We start from the raw sequence: 22137 nt of genomic DNA on the forward strand, positions 1-22137 counted from the left end.
AAAATTAGAGACAAATAATTATATATTATTAACAACTAGGTTACCGCATTGTGACATGTATTACAAATTATAAAATGGCATTCTTAATGATTCATTGCTATATCATTAATCAAAATGCAAAAGAAAGTGAACAATTTCTCGAGAATAGCGTATATAAGGTATATCTCCCGCCTTCTTAGCATGCCTTCGTAGTGTAGTGGTCAGCACGCTCGGTGCGCATTCGAATTAGTTCTGTTTCCGCGATTCCTCTTTCCTCGTTTTTCAAAATCCTTCCTGTTCCCGAGAAATCAGAGAGTACAGTCTCCCTCCCACAGCTCCTCGGGGGATGTCATGATAAGTCATTAAGAAGAGCTGAACGGTTTCTTTATGAATAAGTTAGTTTTCATCTTGACGTTGTGTTTTAGTTTAGGCTACTCTCGAAATCTTTAGTTTCATTCTATCTGTAATTCTGTTACAATATTTGCTCCTATTTTCACATCTTACCTTAATCAATCTTTTAAAATATTCCCCGTCACAATAAACCAAAGTTACTTGATAGTTGTCTTAAAGAAGTTGACTCTAATTGTTGAATGCAGCTTTCCGAAGTTTTTAATATTGCGACCGTAGGAATAAATTTAATTTAATTGCGAACCGCGTTTAGAGTTGGAATTGCAAGTGACTCACAAAGTACAGTTTCTCTTAAAAAAGAAGCTAGATGAAGAGGAGACTTAGAAAAAGAGCATTTTAAAACGAAATAATATTAAAAAAGTTGATAATAAGTAGCAATTTTATTATATGCATATATACATAAAACCGAATTATTTAAAATATACGCTAGAACTGTTTATATTTACTGTCAATAATTAATTACAAATATATATACATAATTAGTTATTGTAAATTATTATAACAAATATATACAATCACTGCTAAATCGTGCGCCATACTTCTGGAACCTTTGAAACTAACAAATTTATCTTTGACGATTGATAAATTTATCAATGATTTCTATTTACGTATTTGGATATTCCGATGAATGCAAGTAAAGCGAGTCCATTCAGTCGAGGTTCAGAGGTTATCAAGATTTGGCAGAAGCTGCAATGATATTCGAAGTGCAGTTTCTTTCAATGCACTTTTCTTTTCGTAACGAATATTCATTTATTTATCCCATTTATTCTGAACGATTTTATTAAAATTCGCTTTTATGCAGAATTTCGGAAGAATATTATTTTTGCTTTAGGAAATTTAATCTTATCTCTCTGTCCCCTTTTAAGTACAGTATTAGCTTTACTCATGCAAAGTTCTGAGATCGTAAATATTTTTCGGTTATTTCTTCTAAAAATTCTTTTTTTAAATCTAAAATTTTTTGCTTTCCTACATTTCATGCCCAGTCGCCCCCCCCCCACTCTGTAACCCAATTGGGAAAGGGGATAAGGAAGATTGATGATTTCGCGGAAACAGAAACGCTTTTGACAACCGCGGAAACAAGAAGACACCGCGTATTCGAGAGGCCCGTGGTTCGAGTCCCGGCGAAGGCATTGCTCATTTTTCACTTCTCCCGCTTCGAAATAACCTAATATCTCTACAAAGTTTTAAAACAGACTATATTTTTATGATTCTAATTTTAGATTGCTGTAAAATGCTAAGTAACAGCTTGGTATTGCATTGCTAGCGATTAAATTATGTAGTTCTTAGATATTGCAAAACGTTTATTGTCAGCTTTTTTTTTGGTGTCGCTTCCGAGAAGGATTGTAGCATTTTATTGCGGCTAGAGCAGGGGTTCTCAATCTTTTTTTCTACACGCACCCCTTTCACCAGTGCTAAACTATCATTCCTGCCCTCTTTTCCAAAAATCGAAAGATGCATATATATTTATTTTAATTAAGATTAATTTTTAATATTTTTTACAGGTTAAACAAGAAAAAGTATAGAAAATGTTGATTAATGCCAAATATAAATAAGATTTATTTTATAGTCATAAACAAAGCTAAATGCTTTTACAAGTAAATAAAAGGCTGGCTGTATCTTCCCTTGAAACTATGAAATTCCTCCCTAATTGACAAACCTTGGTGTACAAACATGTCGCTCAAATCATTGTTAGCGTTACAATAGAATTTTGACGTGTGTGATCTGGAAGATCCTTTATTACATCATGTAAGTCAAACTCATTACATTAGGTGGGCCAAATAGTTATTAGTATACATCAGTGAAGGCCGCATGAGGGGGGGAAGAGGCCAATTTTCATACTTAATGATGCATTTAAAACGAGTAAAACGTAAAATCTTACATAATACTGTAGTTCTTTAAAAAATAGAATAAAGTTAAGAAAATGTGGTGGCAAATTAGGGATACCTGTTGTTTCTTTCGGCACACCTAGCATCCCCCCTGAAACTACCTGTCATGTCTGGGAACGTACTGCTTGCACTAGCGATTGTTAGAGGTCAAATGAATGTCTATTAACGAAGATCTGCCGGGAATTTGTTCCTTTTCATAAGTAGAAAAAGTTGTTCGCACTGATACGTATTACCAAACACGGAAATCACATTAGATACAGATCTGAGATGCAGATTTGCGGCTTCCTGGGGAACCGCGCAGGTAAGTATTTGTAAAATTCTGGGCTACCTTTTAACTGAATGTATGTTAATTCCTCTGTAAATGGGTTGGACTTCCTCAATATCGGTTGAGAAAATATTTTTATAAGTAATTTCTAGCAACTGATACGGCTCGATATGGGATGAAACTCCAATGTTATTAATATATTTTAATTATATAATTTTTATTATTTTCTCGGAGTGAACCGAGGGCTGCAGAAAAATCAGTCAAGAGTCTCATGTGGCCTGCGGACCGTATGTTTGACGTATTTACTTTACATCAACTTTATTGTTGTTATGCCCCACTTCAAAAGGTTTGAAATGTTTGCCTTTTTTCTTTGCCGTTCCAATTAAAGAGCAATATTGAGATGGAACAAAGATGGGGATTTCGATGTTGAAAGGAAATTATTGTTGCGTGCTATTAAAACTTAAAATTTAACACAGCTAGTAAAATTCTTAAATCTTAGTTTAATTTCATGTTATGAAACTTACAGAACACATTAAACATATCAAAATCATTTTTTTACCTGTTTAAACTAAAATTGCCATTTGATAGATGGAAAGTTTCAGAATGCGGTAATGAAGTCAAGTTCACCATCGTGAGTTAGGGGAAAAAGCAATAATTGTTTTCTCCAGCCTTTGTTGCAGGAAGAACGATCTTGGCCCAGTTAAGCGCAGCTGGAGCAGCCAGTACTAAAATATATTCCAAAGATTTAATTGTACTATTGATTGAATTGATTTGTAATAACTGTAACATTTTCGAATTGCTTGCGGCGGGCAAAACGGAAACCACAATGCTCAGGACATCGCATAATAATGTAAGAAGGCATTTTCCTTTTCTATCCTCCCCCCTTTTTTTTCAAACGTGTTATTAATTTTTCAGCAGGAAGTGTCAAAGTTATACGTCCAGCAACTAAGCATAACTTCAAGAAATGCTTAATTAGCTGCAAAAGTTAATTATATATGAGACATTTGTAAAAGTTAGTTTTGAAGCAAAGAAAAATGCAGCGGAATTAGAGTTCGTGTGTATAATAAATAAATAAATAAATAAAATAAAATAAGCTTTTTCCTATTAAAAAATCAATGTATCCTGAATGAAGTAATATAAAATTTGTACTTCCAAAAATAAGGTATAGAGGTATAGAGGATGGTATAGAGGAATGGAGAATTTTTCATGCTATTCCAACCTCCGTATCGTGCAGTTCTAATGCTGGTAATTTATTGTTACTTCGTCAAATCAACATTGTATATAGAAGAGGAACGAGTGTGTCACGCTCCCAAAAGTTCAAAAGATTTTCGTCAGATCGATATTTTAAATAAAAGAAAAACTTGCCAGTGCAAAATTTTGAAGCAGCAAGAACATTTTTGCCTTTGAAGAAGAAATTCTGAAAGTTTTGTTCAAAATTCTACTTCGATTCAATGTTGTTAATTTCATTAATTTTAAATAAGGTTCAGAGTATGTATTACAGTTTCAAAAATTGCTGTTCAGTGTATAATGGAACATTTTCGTATTTATAATTTAAATTATTCATGTTCATTGAAGGTAAACTTTGACGGTTGCGCCCTCCTCGAGCCTTCATATGGAACACTAGTCAGAACTTTACACAGTCTAATAGTCTAAAGATATATTTTTGCTTTCAATTTCTGGTCCATTTCCTCTGTTTTTTAACAAATAATCTAACTTAATATGATCCCTTTCTCAGATTAACCCCGTTTATATGTGTGCAGTAATTTATGGTTAATTAATGATAATTTATTACAGATGATTTAATAGCAAGCGAACAGAGTATAACAGTAATCCATCTGAGAATTACAAGAACTCATTCACCGGTTCTTGAAATTAAATAATTCATCACGAAAATGTAAATGTGCTTGGCAAAGAAAATAAGAAGTGCAGCAAAGTGTATATTTAAATGTTGTAAAATCTCTCTACATTACATATAACAAACGTATTTCACCAAACAGTGTCTAAAGGCTTTCAGTTGTTTTCTGTAAGTACAATTAAAAAAAAAAAAAAAAAAGATTATACATTTTACTTAATTTGTTTCTCTGCACTTGCAGAGATAATACTGGATTTGGGGCAAAGCACACCGAAGCTCAAAACAATAAAAAAATTTTAATCTTTTCCAATCCAGGATTAAGATAAGAAAGCCATTTAATTCAAGTATTCAAGCTGTTATAATGTTCCTCTAATTTAGAACTGAAGCTTCCATTATTGCCTGAAAGCCAAGTAAATATGATTGATTATTCAGTATAGTAATATTTAACTCTTGGGAAATATTACGAACGTTTAAGAAGTGGTAAAGGGTTATTCCTTGTTGAAGGAAGAATTGTCCTTGTTTCTTTGCATAAGTCGAGGTAAAACTAAATTTGGGACAAAATACACGAAAACACAAAATGTTAAAAAAAAAAAAAAAAAAAAAAAAAAAATTAATCCTTTCATTACGAGTTTCCGTTTAGTTCAAGTCTCTTGAAGGCAAAATGCATACAGATCTGAAATTTTCGTTATAAAAGCAGAATAACTAATTATTTAGTATGGCTAACACTAAGATGTTGCGAAAGGAATTAATCTTTGCTAAACAAATATTTGCCTAAGAAGCCCATAGTGAAAACAGCCCTTGCGTGTTTTACCGTAATTAATTAACTAACCAAATATTCCCTACTAATTTCTTGCTATAAAAGTGTTCCAGCATTCTCATATTCTTTAATTTTGCCTAAATAATTTTGTGCTTTGGAACTATTCATTTGTTGTCTGGATGTTAATCCAGCGTGTATTTAAGAGCTGCAAACGCTTCCAAAACTCTTCCCCGAGAGAATTGCCTTTCCTAATTAAGGCTGACAGAATTTAAGACCTTAATTAACATTCCCTTATTTGAGGTGATTATATGGATATTAATATTTCAAGCTGAAAATCCTTTATATTTATTGCCGTGTTTTCCTTCAGAGAAAGTGAAGGCACGCGATGAGTCATAACCTCCGCCCGACCTTGACCTTGAAGCGTCAACCTCGGCGAGAAATACTTGGCTTGTCACACCGCGGAATCGGAATTATTTTCGTCTGGGTTTGTGTTCCGTTATTACAGTTGGAAAGCGTTAGATAAAAATCTGTCGAATGTGCTGGCGATATAAAGAACATTTAAAAATTTAATGATATGTATCTGATGCCTCAGTAATGTATGCAAATAAAAAATACCAGCTGGAAATTCGGGTGATTGTCGCAGAGAAGTCTCATAGTATTAACTGGTGATCTTAAAAAGCAGGAATTTTGGTGACGTTAAATGCAGTTGTTTGTTGGCAGGAATAAGTTTGACTTTTTTAAATGATCATATTAGAGAGGTGGTCGCGTGAGAGGTATGCTTTTTTCCCCAAAATTTGCGTTAGTTAGCGACAAAGATGGTTGGTTATCTTATGTAGATGGTCGCCATAAGAATCTTCACTGTATTTCAGAGCGTGACATTCATTACTCTATGCATTAATAGTTCGTTAAATAATAAACTTGTTGTTATTGTCGTGCCTATGATGAAGCGTATTCATATAGTGCCATGGGCGAAGATGACACCCTGGCAATCTGCAGAATATTATCATCGTAGAGGTTCGGTCTCTTAAAAAAAGACCCCAATGTTTTGCAATTCAGCAAGGATGGCTGGAAAAAAATGCGAGCAGTTGTCAATTCTGTGTCCGGGCAGTTTCCACAGTTTCTGTAGGTTTATCTATCCTCAGTGATGGCCAATTCTAAGCCTGACTATGGTTTTAGTTATAAGTCGATTTCCGTTGATATTATGGAGCCTAGTGCTGTGTTGGAATTCAATCTGTATTTGGTCTTGGCATTTGCGTCTGAGAGAATGACATTTGCGCTATAATTGAGATTTCGAGCCTCTTTTGCCAGTTTATCTGTGCTCTCCTTACCTGTGATGTTGACATGCGCTGGCAACCACTGAATAATGCAGACCGTATCTAAGCTTCGAATCCCCTTTAGGCGAAAGTGAATCCCGTTGGTAATCAGAGAGCTTCCATTCAAGATTGCCTGCAGAGATGCTTTTAAGTCTAAGACAAGGAGTCCTTTTGCTTGCTCAAAAATGGGAAGGGATTTGTACTTTGAGACTCATTAAAGTGCTTCAGCTATTGCCAGAAGCTCGCAAATGAAGTTACAGACTGTGGCTACAGCACCAATTTTGTGTTCATGATGATAATAAAACTTAAATAATGGTATATATATATATATCATGTTTATTACCGTATTACATACTATCTAATGTAGTATTATTATCGTATACAGATAAGCTTAGGTAACACACATTACTTTTTCCGACAGTCTATGTTTTAGTCTTTCAATTGATGATGAATTCTGATATTATCTTTGCGAGTGAGAAAGACATAATTTCTTATGAAAGTCATAAATTTAATTGTAAATAACAAATTTGTTGTTTTAAAGCGCTGTCACGGTTATATATTCTAAGCACTTGGATAACTGCGCATTTAACTACATTGGTGTCTATTTAGTCGAATGACGTTGAAAAAATTTTTCTTGGAATGTTGTGTTTTTCGTATTAGAATATCGAGAACAAGTTCAGAAAGAATTTATATTCTGGCTTAAAAATCTGAAGTACAGTCATGTGGAAATACAATTTTTATTAAAATATATATTTTCCATCACCATCGGAACACTGATAAATTTGTTACAACTAAGTGCGTCAATAAAATTATTACCGCTGAGTACGTCATAAGAAACATTTATCTGAAACATTCTTTTTAAAGATTTAAGAAATACTATTATTTTAATTTCAAAGAATTATTTACCATTGCCACAGAATTTTGCAATTAGAATGACGTTTGATTTTCTACTTCAATTATTAAATTTAAAAAATGGCATTTCAAAAGTAAAAACTGTTCTCAAAAAGAATGTAGAACACTTAGTTTTTAATAATTAAAATTATGAAGCGTATTTTGTATGACTTCAGTCATAGTTTTCAGGTCGAAGGTTATAGGTTAAAAAATTCTTTGAGTTATTTATTTGCCTATCTCAGTAGTTGAGGCATGAAAGTATGTATTACGGACACTATTATATCTTTTATAATAATAAAAACTGGAGAGAGAAGAATAGGAATGTTGTAAACAAAAGTGATAACTGCAATAAAAATAGAAACACTTTTGAAGTTAAAATTAAATTTGAGAAAAATTCTGTTAATTTTTTAGAAATTATATGCAACGGATGAACAGCAGAATTTTAGAAATAGTAAGAGCAGAATTTTTTGTCATTGCTTTACGAACATTCTTGGTGATTTTCTGCCGAAAGTCAGGATTGATAAATTAAATTTGAAATATGCTATGTACCCTAGGAGGATTAGTTTATGAATTATTTTGGAAGGGAGATTGTTTCAGTTTCACATTACACATTGGAAATAAACAAACCCACATAGCCAAAAGGTAAGAAAAATGTGCACACCTGCGTGAATGTTATTCAGCCACCCTCGGCGTTTTATTTGACTATTCATTGATCCATTTTATTCCATTAGACAGCCATAAGAGAATGATGTGTTTAAAATGTTAAAGTAATATGTATGAAGTGGAGATAAACTTCCATGCCCCAAGAAGGGTTAAATATCTTGCCGAAGCAAAAAATATTTTACTAAAATCTTTGTTGTAATGGAGCAAGTGCCGGTGATGACTGCCGGGAGCAACGAGTTTGGCATCCCTAATGTATCTGGTAGATTTAAAATGAAGGGATAAAGATTTTTGCTGTTCAAAATCTGCATTCCTTTTCAAAAGAATTAAAATAAACTAAGCTTTTTATACTGTATTTCATTCATTTTCGTATTTGCGAATATTAAGATAGAGTTATTTATTCAACTTTTTTCATCGCGTAAAAATGTGTCTTCCAAGTAAAAATTTTTCTAGCTTAAGACATTGTCTGTCTACTCCACCGCCATCTGTACGACAAAAAACGAAGTTTTCTTTTGTATGGTGAATGTCAAAATGAAAGTTGCTCCGTTTTCATGAAATTAAAATTTAAATGTATAATTGTAAGGCATCAACAGCGATATGTTTAAACTTTTTCATTCATTTCATTACTTGTGATTAGTATATGCGCAAATATTAAAGAAATTTTACGTTTTTTGAAAATTATGAACTGATGTCATATTAAAATTTTCTTTGCCTTTTATCTTGCTTTGATTTTGCCTTTGTCTCCGATTTTTTTTTAAACCAGGAAATATGAAACGAAAATTCATATTCATTCGTAGATTTTTCCCAACCACTCCATGTCTGCAATAGAAAATATTTTTTCCATATTCATTTGCTGAGGTGATTACACTACATTTAATTATTTTGTGTAACGTTCGATTTTCCGCATTTTCCCCCCTTTATGCTACTTTACCTTTAGTTAAAATAGTGGTGATTCTATTGTGTGTAAATATGGGCCAATTCTCTTAGAAAGCCCTCCAAGAAGGCACAGCTTTAATTGTATTTTGCTGTTCTAAAAAAATCAATCCCATTATAAAAGCCTGCATAAAACATTGTTTTCTCAGCTACATAGCTCTCCCAATCAATACCACTAATTTATTTTTATAATATTCATTTTTTAGATTTCTGATTTAGAATTTTTGCTGCTTTTGTAATATATTGCTATAATTTTTCAACTTTAAATAAAGAAATTGACCTTGCGATTATAATCATTTGTAACAGAAATGCGAACCAGTTTGTCGTTGGCAGTCTTTTATCGTATTAACTTACTTTTGCGGAATTTATTCTGAAACAAATTAAAATTTAAAAAAAAAAAAGGGGGGGAACAAATTACATATTATATAATAACGAAAATTCTTATAAAATAATATTTTCTAACTCCATATCGCAGCATGACAAAAAGTCCCTCCCCTCCCAACATGCTTTACATTAATTTATTTTAAGTACTATCTTTTCTTTCTGCATATAGCAGCAGAGCAACGAACTTAAAACTGTCGCGGAATAATATATTCAGTAGGGGAATATTTATTCAGGTTCCGCGAGAGCGTTTGGTTTTAAATTTTTAAATATGTTTCCTAGAAATATGAAGCAAAGTAAATAGTTAAACTGCTGTTGAAATTAGATTGAAATGAGGTTAAGAAATCAAGCCTTTGAAAAAAAAAGGAGATCGCAACAGGGATAAATAGAAGGGCTAGGTCATTTCTTTGTTCGACTCCTCGCCGACGCGAGCCTCATGGAGGGGATGAATTGGAAGTAATCTGACGTGTCTGTGTTGCACCTGCCCTGATTTCGCGCGTTTAAAACTGTAACTTTCATTCACTTGCGAAACTATTTTCTGGAGGTCGCATATCCCAAATTAATTTTAATCATACATATTTGTTTTCTAATAATGCAAATATTTAATAATTTGTATATATATAGATATAGTTTTAGTCAGCTTTCCTTTTAAATTCTATATTTAAAGTATCCTTTATGTAATATGGCTTCTTGTGCTGTAGCAACGTGCCGTAACGCTTATAGAAATACGAAAGGAAGAGATATTGTATTTCATGCTTCCCCAAAGGACAATTTGCTTTTGACGAAAGAATGGATACATGAATGTCGAAGACAGGATTCTATTAATGTGAAAAACGCAAGAATTTATGGCGAACATTTTCTGTGCAGTGATTATGAAGATGACATAAGAAATCGCTTGCTTGGATTGCCGCAAAAGAAACTGTTGAAATGCAATACTGTGCCGAAAGTAAATTTATCGTATGCAATAAACGAAACAACACCAAGAAATCGGAGACATTTGAAAAGAAAAGTAATGCAGAGTGGTTTTAAAAAACTACATGAATTAATACCAAAGAAAATTTATTTTGAAGCTGAGAACGAAATTGAAGCTGACAATAATAAATCAAATGTCAATGATTTTGAAATAAAATTCACAAGTGACAATGTCCTAAGTGACAATATCCCTGAATGCCCTAAGTGTAAAGATAAACAAGAATGTATTGATAATTTGAAGAACAAAATAATATCCTTAGAAAATTGTAATAAAATATTGAAAAATAGAGAAAAGAAAAATTGTAGAATGTTTGCTCAGCGACAAAGAAGGTGGACGACATCTAGAAAGAAATTTGTATCGGAAATTTAGAAATTAAAATCCCAAACAGCGAAATTTAGGAAAAAATAGCACGGATCGGAGAATTAGGAAAAACGGTCTAAAGCATATTTTTACAAAGACGCAGATTAACGCATTGCTAGAAAAGAAGGAAAAAATCAGGTGGACTAGTGAAGATATTTCACGTTGCATTGTCATAAGAGCTCTGTCATCTATAAGCAACGTTTTTGGTAAGAAAAAATAGGAATTCCTTTACCTAGCACTAACATATTAAGGAGATGGTGCGCTAAATTTTCATGTAGTTCAAGAATTCAGAGTGATGTTCTTCCTGTAATGAAGGAACGATGCGAATATTTAAACTCTGTAGAAAAAATATGCGTTCTCGGTTTCGACGAAATGCATATAGATTCTAAACTTAGCTATGACTCTAAACTGGACCAAATTCTCGGTCCTTTTCAAAAAGTGCAGTTTGGTTTAATCAGAGGTCTCATTTCGCAGTGGAAACAACCAATTTCTTGATTTTAACACTCGAATGAAAAAGACATATTCAATCATCTGGGCTCACCAGCGTCCGGGCGGAAAAGTCGCTGAACACTGGTAGTTCGGTCCGAGGTTCGAATACCGCGAACGGGCTGGCTGCATGGGCGTTTTCGTGGTTTTCCCCATGTGTAACGTGTATACGAGCCAGTTTCCCTTAGAAAGTCCTCCACGAGGGCATCCTTTAGGCAAATAGCCCTCGAAGCTTTGCCATAATCACACACGCAAACACAATCATCTGGAGTAGAAGGGAAAGCAATAGTGTCTGATTTAGGATGATCTAGTACTTTGTGGAAAGAGTTACAGATTTCGATTAATAGTTCTCAGTTTCCAAACGCAAACGCAAAAAATATGGGTTTTTGCAGATTTAGCGCACTGCTTCAAATTTCTGAGAAACCGCTTATTCTTATGGCTTCCACTTTTTCCTATGGAACTTTCTCCTATATCTTGGGAATTAGAATTGAATTCCGCCAGACAATTTTCGACCGCCGAAAAAGAAGCATTAACATATGTTGCAGGTCATATTGCCTACCGTGTGCGAAACAAAGACCCATCATTGGGATATTCTATATAGTGCTGATGAACCAATATTTTAATTCAGAATGGATTAAATTATTCATTCTTAATTAAAATATTGGACTTATTAATAGATTGGAGGTTTGACTACACCTTCCCATTCATAGATGAATACAGTTTACGAGTTCGAAAATATATTTTGTGCAGTTCATGGTACAGGTTACTATAAAGGGAAGCATGTAATTGGCTCTTTAATTTATAAACTGGAGAAACATTATCCTGAAGTTAACAGAGAAGCAATTCGTTTATTTTGTAGAGTGCGAACTTTTATTAGAATAAGTTTCTTAAATAGAAATGCATATGATTTTTCTCAAAGAAAAGCAGCCCTAAAGACAAAAAGTGGATTGCTTCGAATGTGGCAGCCAATAAATAATATTTCAACAAGTTGTAGTTGCATTGTGACTGTACAAGAAAGCATATATAATATGTTTTGATTTGAAGTATTTGTAGATGACATTTTAGAAGTTACTAGCGTAAAGCATATTTCAAATGAGAACTAATTTTGTTAAGTTATTGTTAAAGTTATTTTTATTGTATCCTGTGTTATTATTGATTCAATGTTGTGCTAGCTTAGCATTCTAGATAAAATATAATAATATAAAATTAAAGTAATTGACATAAGAAGACCTGCCTCCTTAACCCCCACTTTTGAAAAATTAAGTAATTTTTTTTTAGGTACTGTGAGTAAAGTTGTTTTGTCTAAATTAAAATAACAATCTTACATGTATTTATTTAAATGTAATATTGATGTAAGCCTAAGTTACAAAATTATTAAAAAATATATATGTTATTATATTGAATCGGGAAATATACCAGTGTAAAATTTACGATTAGGCTGAAACTCAGATTAGCAGAAATTTTGAAAGCTATGCCAATTTAAGGTTGCTTTTTGATTAATTTTAAATAGCTGTTATTATAGTTATCTTAGAAGCAGTAGTATTCTTTTAATTAAATCTCAGATAAAGAAATGATTAGAAATAAACAGGCATGTAAAAAAAACAATCCCTGCAAATTAAAAAAAAAAGGAACTTTATGTTAAGAGTAGCGTATTTTATTTGTTATTTTAAAATTTGTTAAATTAAAATTTTTTAATGTTCAGTGTAAAACGCATACTACAGTAACATTGTCTCTTCTAAATGATAATTGTCTTTCACACACAGCTCATTTTAAACGCTGATTCTTCAAATTTAAAACACTAATTTCTATGTTGTCAATTGCATCTCCGCGTTCAGTGTCATTATGGCTACGTCATCACTCCCCGCTGCCTGTTTCAGGGGAAAAAGCTCTCTGAGCTAGCCCTTCTCTTTTAAGTCCTGGATCGCAAGAAAAAGGAGTTGAAAGGCATGTTACCTGATGTAGATGAAAAAGCATAGTTTAGTAGAATTCTAAAAATAAAACTATTGCGACGCCACCTAGGGAGTGTTTGTGACATTATTTTTGTTGGCGATTAGTTTGACTTGTTTTGTACACGTTGACAGAAGTGAGTGCTGTTTGTTTATTTTTTAAATTTCCTGAATGGTGAATATATAATTTATTGTAATACCTCTCAGAAATGTTTTTTAAAAGTAATAGAAATTGTGCCTTGCTGCAATTGATATACTCATTTTTTTCTCCTCCTTAATTTTCAAATTTTCATTCAGCTTATTTGATGCGTGCCGCCATTGCATGTTCCGGTTGATCTTTACAATATGATAACTGGTAGTTTGGCGACATTTTGGAGGCGATAAAGGTTACTACCTGGGACTTTGGTAATAATGTGAGCAGTACTCAGTTCCGATTACGCATTATTTTGTGTGAGGGAAATGAGAGATCATGGGATATGTTATGTGATATTAATGGACGAATTACGGTTCTTTAATCGGAAAAGGGGGAAATCGGGAAAAAATAGGGAAATTTTGTATTTGGTTTATTATGTGTTGTGTGAAACAGTGTTCGTGAATTTTTGGATCCCATGGCCGTAACTAAAGAAAAGTTTATCGGACACGTAATCAAGATTCTGAAGAAGATTAGGTAAGTTAGTATTTTTAATTATTTGAGGATATTATTTTTATGCATTGTTCTAAATGTAAGGTGGAAAGGAATTTGGTATTATTGGGAAAATTGTTATTAGCAATGATTTAGTTTAAAGTAATTAGGATTGTAAGGTAAGGTAATTTTTATTAATTTAATGTATGTGCTCATTTATATTTTAAGTAGTGTTTTTGAATTTAATTATATTTTAATTAAATGATAGTTATTTTGAGAATTTTATGTTTGTAGGAATTTGGTATACGTTTCAGCTGAAGTAAACGTGCATGGAAATAATTTAAATATCTGAAACTAAGTATTTGTAATGGTTGCGGTATGAATTCGTTGGTGACGTTTATAATATAATAGATGATTTAGAGGTAAAAGTTTTTGGATATTTTATTTATTTTATATGTGGAAATGTTCATATTTGGAAAGGGTAAATACTTTTTCGCGATCAGGTAATTTCATATATGTTCTTTTTACTGGGTTTAAAGATTGAGAAAATTGTCATGTATTTTCGTGAAATTTTTCTAATTTATGAGAAAAAAGCAGTGTACATGGATATAGTGAACAGTGTGCGCAATGCCATTTTTGTGCAATTCTGGGATGTTAAGTAAAAGTAAGTCGACGTGTACATGGTTTAGTGATATTTTAATTAAATGATAGTTATTTTGTGAATTTTATGTTTGTAGGAATTTGGTATACGTTTAAGTTGAAGTAAACGTGCATGGAAATAATTTAAATATTTGATACTAAGTATTTGTAATGCTTGCGGTATGAATTCGTTGGTGACGTGTATAATGTAATAGATGATTTAGGGGTAAAAGTTTTTGGATATTTTATTTATTTTATATGTGGAAATGTTCATATTTGGAAAGGGTAAATACTTTTTCGCGATCAGGTAATTTCATATATGTTCTTTTTACCGGGTTTAAAGATTGAGAAAATTGTCATGTATTTTCGTGAAATTTTTCTAATTTATGAGAAAAAAGCAGTGTACATGGATATAGTGAAGAGTGTGCGCAATGCCATTTTTGTGAAATTCTGGGATGTTTTTTTAAGTAAAAATAAGTCGGCGTGTACATGGTTTATGTGTATGTGTTATTTTGAAAAACGCGTAAGGAGTATGGAATTGTGCACTTTTTCCCAATTTTGCAGTGAATATTTGTCATGATTAAGCAGTTTTGTTAGATAAAATTTCTAGCATAAGTGTAATTCGGCTAGTAGATTGTTGGAAGAAGTGTTCAGTAGATAAAAAGAAAAGAAACATGTCTTTACTTCGTGAAGACAAAATGGCGGCGGGGAAAAAAAAATAGAAGGTTGCTGTAGAAGAGTTGGTCGCCAAATTTTCGCCAAAAAAACGCCAAGTTACCATAATGTAAAGATCAACCCATGTTCCTTCGGCTTCTTATTCATGTGAGTTATTATTAATTCGTTTTTTTTATTACATAAGGAAGACTGAAAACTATTTAGAAAAAATAGTTTGCATTGGAATCTCATTATCGTTTCTTACGCGTTAAGTATACATATGTTACGTTTTTTTAGCAAATAATATTGTATTTTTTCACGGATTATTCTATATTAAAAAATAGACAGCAATTGAATATTGAATAAAAAGTAATCATGATAATATTCTGTGTAAAAAAATAGAGCAATAAAATCCTGAGTAAACAATCATAAAATAGATTTTTAGACTAATTTTAAAGCATACTCATATTCGAATACCAGTTCTGTAAGCTTATTTTCGAGTTCGATCAGAATACCATTTTTCCACTTTTTAGCCAATAGTTCTACAGTTTATGCAGATTACAATAACTTATTGCAGTATTATGTGATTCGTAACATAATTATAGATTAATTAAAAAACAATTTTTTTAAACAAAATTTTTTGCATTTATTTCTTTGTTGCATTTATTAGATTAGTGGAAATTTATTAATTATGAATTTCAAAATTTTCGTCTTTGTAAAACATCAGTTCTACATTTCTTACTTTGTCTATAATTATAGATTAAGAAATTAGAATGTAGTCGAATTGCGTTAAGAAAGCACGATAGTACAAATAAGTTCAAAATTAGCGCTAAGTGCTATATACTTTATGAATACATTATTTAGGTTATGAAAAATTTAGAATTTGTACTTCGGGAAGAATAATTTCTTGCTCAAAAAAACAAGAGATGAAATTTAATTCGGTTAAAACTGTTGTGTAATGATCGTTTCGAATGTGAAAGCATTTTACTCCCTTTATCAGACTGACGAATAATATGAAATTAGGTTATTAAACTATAAAGGAACTGCGTATAGTCTTTCTCTGGTATGTCTATCGAAGCCAGGCGATATTTAGAAAAAAAAAAAAAACAGAAGCTTGTTTTCCAATTTTTTGCCTGTTATTCCTTTGTCTAATTTGCTATTCATTAGATTGTTTGTGTAATTCTTAATGGCAGTAGTTTTTAGAAAGTGTGTATGTTTCGTTTATAAATACCAAAGATTAAATTTTGCATGCTTAAATCTGTCTTAATACGTCACGCTTGCTAACTTGAATGTCACGCTAACCAAGTCATTTAATAAGCATAGGATGTATTAATCTACTTAAGCATGTAGGAATTTGACATTTACAATTTTAAGTTTGCCTTCGGTAGTTTCAAAACAAGGCCAACTAGATATCTACAGGCCTGCTCCACCGATTTGTGACGTCACAATCGAAGGCGATCGTTCCCACGGTAGACGCAGCCAGCCGACTGTTTCATTTATGTAGTGCGCAGCGTTTTATTTCCAACACAAAAGTCAAGTCAAATTAATTTTTACAACTAATATTTCGAATTTTAGGAATAATAACGTACTATGTTACATCGTAATGATATTTAAATACTAAATACCGATTTATTAAACAGAAAATAAAAATAAGATTTGAGTGATATTGTAAATTTAGCAGAGCTGATTTAAATTAAACTGAAACATATCTGAACTTTTATACGGAAATAAAATGGACACAAAAATTATTTATAAAAATTATACGGTATGATAATAGCAATGAAAATATAACATATGTAATGAACTAAACATGAGATGTTTTCATTTTGTAATAAAAAGAAAAAATATGTTAAAGCTCTCAGATGATTTTATATTGCTTAAATTATGAAGACTGATTTATACTGCTTGAATACTAAACAAACACATATAGTATTTCATAATAAAATTAATATCAATTCATTAATTCTAATATAATATTGCTTTATAATTGTTTTTGGTGCAATGATATTGAAGCAAAATGAACTCTTTCTTTTCTTTATTCCCATAAAGACTTTTCAAGATTCAATCAGAGATCCTAAGAAGCTTTTTAATAATAAATACACATGTGGACATTAAGTGAAATACATAAATCTTATTAATACATTAATATATTAAAAGTATATCTGAAGTTTAGTCTACATATTGAAAAAAGATTCATTCTAAAGATGTTTTATAGCAAAAACATTACACAGAATATTCAAAAATATATTTCAAGTTCTCTTAAAAAAAGCAAGATCATAACTATGCAATCAATCCCAATGAGCATCATATTATGCTCCAAAAAATTCTTATGAAAGAAAATCTTATTAAAAATACACTCTTAATACATCTCATTAAAAATACACAATATTAAGCAACGAAAAATCCTGCGAGTCATTACGATAGTATAAGATACTCATTAGCCAGTTGAAATTATCATTTCACGTCTGCAATAAGTTGTCATTTGAATTTTTTAAATATTAATAATGGAACATTATTATTGCAGACTCTGATGCTAGGTCCACAAAAATAAACTTCATAAACTTGAATAAGTTTCTACGACTCACTGATATTACAATATATCATCTATATCATTCTATATACCAAAATGGATATAGTTTACAGATGCTTAGTATTCAATTAATTTAGACATTCTTTTTTTTTTCTTTTAAAAATATTTAAACTCTTTATACACCACATACTACTACATTAATTTGTATTGCTTAAATTAATTAGATTGATTTACGCTGCTTAAATATTAAAAAGATATGTGATATTTCATAACAAAATTCATAAACATATTAATTTAAATAAAATTTTGATTTACATTTATGATTTTACATGCAATTGTATTGAAGCAAAAGCCATTTTTTTTTTTTTTTTTTTTTTTTTTGTTTCTCATAAAAACATTTCAACATTTAATCCAATATCTTAAGGTACTTTTTAATTATAAACATACAAGTGAACATTTTGGGAAATATATGACAAAAAAAGTTTTATTTTAAAGATGTTCTAAAGCATGAACATTATACGAGAAATCTTGTAGCATATCCAAAAATATATTATAAAATTCCCTGAAAACAAAGTGAGATCATAACTATGCAATCTACCCCAATGAGCACCATATCGTGCTATAAAAAATTCTTATGAAAGAACATCTGATTAAATATACACTGTAAATTTATTTAATAATAGACAAATAGTAAAAGATGCATGCAGTATTAAGCAATGAAAAATCCAGCATATCATTACAATGTTATAAGATATTAATTATTAAGTTAAACATCATTAATTCACATCAACAAAAAGTTTGCCATTCAAATTTTTGAAATATGAATGCCAAAACAGGCTTATCATTGTAGCCCTTGATTTAAGGTCTACAAAAATAAACATGATTTAGCTAGTTGATTTGGCTTACGGCAAAGGATTTCGATTAATGTGCCTTGAACTACTACTTTGTTTTGTTTTCTTTTATCCAATCTATTAATGCTTGACAGTCTGAATCTGATTTAAATCCAGGTGGTTGTTCCATATAAATTGGTTTATTCAAGTATCCATTTAAATATGCAGTTTTTACATCAAAAATCTTATTTTGTAGTTTTCGTAAACATCGTAATTTTCTTATTGATAGATCTTTCAACTAATTTCCAGACTTCATGAGCCTCCATGGAACTTAGTTCTTCTATCATTTCATACATCATACTACATAATCTTTTTTTATTGTTCTCGCTCGTCTTTTCTTCTGCTTTAGTTTTGGTAAAAATTGCTTTTAAATCATGATCTACAATTTGTTTATCTTAAAACTTGTATAATTGAAGCTATATCTTTCTCTTTATTACTTTTGATAATTTTAACAACAATCAACTTTAATGTCCTTCTAGTATGAGGTAAATTAATTTTTTATCTCTTATTTCATCCCAACTTGAATGCTTTTACTTTTCAGAATTACAGCTGTATTCATGTAAGCATCTACAGATTCGTTTTGACTCATTTTCAGTTGAGCTAATTCTTTCTACATTTGATATGAATATCTTCTGTTTTTGCCGCCATTTCATTTTTTATTTTCTCCCATCATTTCTTTGTATTCTGTTCATTCACATATTTAAACGCTTATGGAGCTGTCACAGTCTAATTCATTAGATTTCTTGCTATCGCATTATCATCCCATACTTCCCAAGTTTTTATTTCACTTTTAAAATTAACATCTTCCTTTTTGTTGGTTCATCAGCTTCTATCACACTTGTCAATATTTTCAAACTTAATTAACTTTTGATTCTATTTGATCATATAAGGTAATTATCAATTCTATTTGCCCGTATAAGGTAATTATCAGCCCGCCCGTTCGCCGAGATTGGAACTCCAGACCAAACTATCAGTTTTCAGCTATTTTACCACTCAGCCACTAGTAGGCAGCAGCAAGTTTCTATGGCTCAGTTATGCACAGTTTGCAAATACTAATTATTTAACTTTAAAATTACATAAAAAATTCACCTAAATTCCAGAATTATTTAATTTACCCATTTTTCTTTTTTGGTCATTGGTTTCCTTTAAATTGTTATTTTTAACCTTACAGTAAATATTCTGCAATATATTGGAAATGCATGTGACACAACCTTTCAACAAATCATGCAATGATTTGCCACATTCACAAATACTATCATTCCAAATAATCCTGTTTTCAACTTTCTCTGTGATTAGACTTATTAATATAGAATGTTGATTTTTTGATGAAATATATAACTTCTCATACATTTCAGATATTAGGATTGAAAATATTTTAAATGCAGAGGTATTAATGAAAAGCACGAATTCTGTTGGCCAAAATAAACCACCTCGATCAATAGCAGCTAAGTACGCAAAATCTTCCCAATATTCAACTATCATTTCTTTGTCAAGAATTAATTTTTTCCTGGAGAGATTACAATTTATATGCTTCAATACAGATCTACAAACATATCCAGAAATGTAAATTAGACACATTGTATCTTTTTCTGTAACATTAACATCGTTGGATTGATGCAAAACATCACCAAATTCCTTATCAATAAGTTGATCATCATTAAAATCTGAATATCATTACAAGAAAAATGTTGTAAAATAAATCAACCTTTCTCAGAAATTGCATTTTAAGCAAACTAATTAATTTTAGTTTTCTTTCCGACTCTATAATCTGCTGTAAGGATACATTATAATTACAGCCACTCATTTGTTGAAATTGACCAAAACGTCCCTCAAGGTTATCTGTCTGAAATTTTCCTGAAGGAATAAAAGGTAATTTAAATTCTTTTAACAAATACTTTGAAAGTTCATTCAATGTTGCTGCTGTATGGAGAAGAGCAACTTGGGTTTCTTTTGACAGTTTTCCCAATTTGTGACTTACAATTTTTTGTTGTTGGGCAAAAATCGTTCCATGATATAAGCCACGTACAAAACTGTGATAAACATTCTAAGCTTTTATCTTCTGTTGTCCTTATAGGCTGCATAAATACATATCGAAACTGTAAGGCCTTTTTAGAGTGTTTAACTTTTACAATTTTCTACCACTTTAAAATTACATCAATAAAATGTTTAGTTCTTAAGACATCTTTTCCATACCGAGTTCTATTATTCTGCGATTCAATTTGCAGAGCAGCTAAAGTCTTTTCATCAAAAAGTTTAATAGCAGTACTTACATTCTGTTCCTCTATAGAAGACGGAAATAAAACTTTCCTTGATAAAGTTGGAGCCATTTTAATATTATCGTTTTTTTCTATTTTATACAATTTTTTTAAATGTAGAACACTGGAATTGTAAACAATATTTGACGTATGTTTGGTTTGAATCGTTCTGATTGAAGCAGTTGTTTCGTATAGATTTCAATAAATGAACTGGCTTTAGTGTAGAATTGGGTGCCCCTTCGATTGGCGACATTTTTAAAAAACTTTTGGCGATGAAACCTCACTTCTGGTTACCACAATAGTTTTAAATTCGTTTTAGCTTCCCGATTTTATTTAAATGAAAACAGAGTGATGTGTACATGGACATATTTAAGGCGCAATGCCTAGTTTGTGCAATTCTAGGATGTTTTTTTAAGTAAAAACAGATCGATGTGTACATGGACACAGATCTTATGCAATTCTTCGACTTCTTATTTTGGTTTTGTATAGCGGCCATCTTGAAATTGTGACTTCCTGGCGCCGATCTTGGCGTCAAGAAAGAATCGCCAATAAACGAGGGGCACCCAATTGTAAACTTTTACCAATGAACTGTATCAAATAATGTAAATATAGGAAGATTATGCATGGTTGGGTTTATAAATGAGGATTTTAATGCACCACCACAAAGCATTTTGAACATATTTCTGTTAATTCTATTATTGTCTTATATTAGAGTTATGATTCGATAGCCACAAGACTGTACATGGTTAATTACTTGTTTTGTAAATATTAATAATTGATGTGATAAGTTTTTTACGGGAAACATTGCTACAATATCTCTGTTTTTTGCTAATATAGCTTATCATAAATGTTTGCAGATAATTCGGATAATTCTGTTTTTCGGATAATTCACCTAAAACACGACCACTTTTATACGAAACTTGTGGTTTTATATATATCACATCTAATAATTAATCGACAATTTTTTCAGAATCATTTAAAATTTCACATTTTTTTTTTTTTCAAATACATCCAGTGACTTGTTTGTAATCCAGAATCTGCTCGGCCAATTTTCAGAGATAACTTCCTTAAGTATGACGGATGAGGCAATATAAAATACTTACTGTTACGTATAATATTGTAGCTGTTTGGATTACAATAAAATATATAACAAGACCAGGCAAAGAATTCTGCACTATACGAATGCTGTTTCATTTGCATTAATTGAATCTGTTCATCTCATAATGTGGATTATTTTCTGTTTCTGCACATTTCAACAGTAGTTCTGATATTTTATCTAAATTTAAATTGCAGTCATCATGAATATCAGAAGCAGAAAAACCATCCAAATGGCTAATCACTGTCTCAAGTTTAAACCATTTATCACATAGTTTTTCTTCTCCAAATATCCATTTGAACTTTTCAATGGGAATTTCATTTTCATTGAAAAAAACTCTTACATTTAAATCGTCCAATAT

The 22137-nt window shown here is 31.2% G+C and overlaps 1 protein-coding gene across 2 annotated transcripts in view; it reads left to right on the plus strand.

Moving 5' to 3' along the window:
• The window catches only part of Snoo (Sno oncogene), a 361064-nt gene that overhangs the window by 303232 nt on the left and 35695 nt on the right, over window positions 1-22137 (plus strand). The gene's annotated exons all lie outside the window — the stretch shown is intronic.

This window comes from Stegodyphus dumicola, chromosome 3 (genome assembly GCF_044657685.1).
Source record: "Stegodyphus dumicola isolate Sdum_Otavi_A_Nest chromosome 3, ASM4465768v1".
In the NCBI taxonomy this organism is placed as follows: domain Eukaryota; kingdom Metazoa; phylum Arthropoda; class Arachnida; order Araneae; family Eresidae; genus Stegodyphus; species Stegodyphus dumicola.